We start from the raw sequence: 1,655 nt of genomic DNA on the forward strand, positions 1-1,655 counted from the left end.
GAAAAGAAAATAATAAAAAGTTAAATAAAAGGAGAAAAAAGAGAGAGAGAGATAATCTTTTAAAATAAAACCGTCTTAATTTTAGCTTTAAAAGTATTGGATTGGGCTTTGGAAGAATTCTATTAGGTAGGACAAAATAATAATAATAATAAAAAATAATAATAATAAAAGAAAGACAATAATTTAAGATCAGAGGAGCACAATGGCGCAAGACCAGTGGTTCAGAGTCTCTTGCCAGGAACATGTGAAGACAACCACCAGGATTTTTTTTCCCACTTCTGTTCTTTCACATTTTTTAAATAATGATTTGGGGAGGGGAGGGGGGAATATAATAATAATTAATAATAATAATAAAAGAAAGAAATGAATAACTTATTGGAAGAAATCGGAGAAACATTTTTGGTGTCAGTGCTTTGATTTCTTGAGCTGCACGGTCTGTCTTACTATTATTTTCATTTATTTTATTTTATATTATTTTTTTTGGAATGATGTCCTGTCTCCACCCCAGATAAAACCATTTTCAAGAGCGTTCCTTTCTGAGCAACCCCATCACCTTGTTCCCCACCTTTCCCATCTCATCTCATCCCTTGTTTCTGTCTAGACTAGGAAAGAAGGGCAGGCAAGTGCCCAGGCTACCCCAGACCCTGCACGAAGACATGAGCCTTCGTTCATGGCAGTGTCTTCACTTAATGACATAATATGGGATGCTTCAAGTCATGGTAGTTCAATTAAATTAGTTAATTCAAATTTTTAAGAACTTTATCTTTTTTTTCCTGGTCTAGACAGACTATGTTTAGGTTACCAACGTTTACAGGTGTGTATGTGCGCATGTGTGCGTATGTGTGTGCATATACTTATGCACACACATAACCTGATAGGGGCGTGCGTGTATACTGTATATGTTCATATATATATGTATATATATGGATGTATACATATATATATATTTAATATGTGTGTATTGCCTCACATATCCATGCATGTAAACATACCTTTGTAATTTAGTACTTGCCTTCGATGGTAAAATGCCTTGTCTATAATGGGTTGCAAAATTTGAAAGTAAGGTCTGGTACAATGTCAGTGCTGTCTAATATCTTAATTTTCTGAGATTTCCTCTTTTCCTCTAGAGAGTTTTATATTCCTAACTATGCCAATGTTTCAGTCCTTAATTTCCTTGAGTAGTGTGTGCGAGAGATATTTTCCCCCCATTTTTAAAGAACTGTTAAGAACAACAACAAAAAAAATGAGTGATATGAGTATGTAATTCTTTCTCAGGAGTATGCACTATTTTATTTTCTTCTGTTTCCTAAAGCTTTGCCCGCTTGGCTTATGAGCTTCTTCAAAGAGGACTAGAGATCCCTACACAATATATCAGGTACAGAGAAAAAAAATCCACAATTCTGATATTCTGATACTTTTTTTTTCTTTTTTTCAAATCAAAGCCAGTTGTTTCAGAATTCTGTAGGTGCACTTCTTTAAAGAAGCTCAAAGGGAATAATTTGAAGGAGATAAAAACTATAAGTTGAAATCGAGGTGTAATATTGCAAAGAAAATAAGAGCTGTGTTGAATGTTACCGCACTTGCTTGGCACACGGGGTTTGTAACCAGGGAGGAAAGGGCTGCCATGTGAGCTGGCTCCTCGTGACGGGAGTGGG

This window comes from Aythya fuligula, chromosome 3 (assembly GCF_009819795.1).
Source record: "Aythya fuligula isolate bAytFul2 chromosome 3, bAytFul2.pri, whole genome shotgun sequence".
In the NCBI taxonomy this organism is placed as follows: Eukaryota; Metazoa; Chordata; class Aves; order Anseriformes; family Anatidae; genus Aythya; species Aythya fuligula.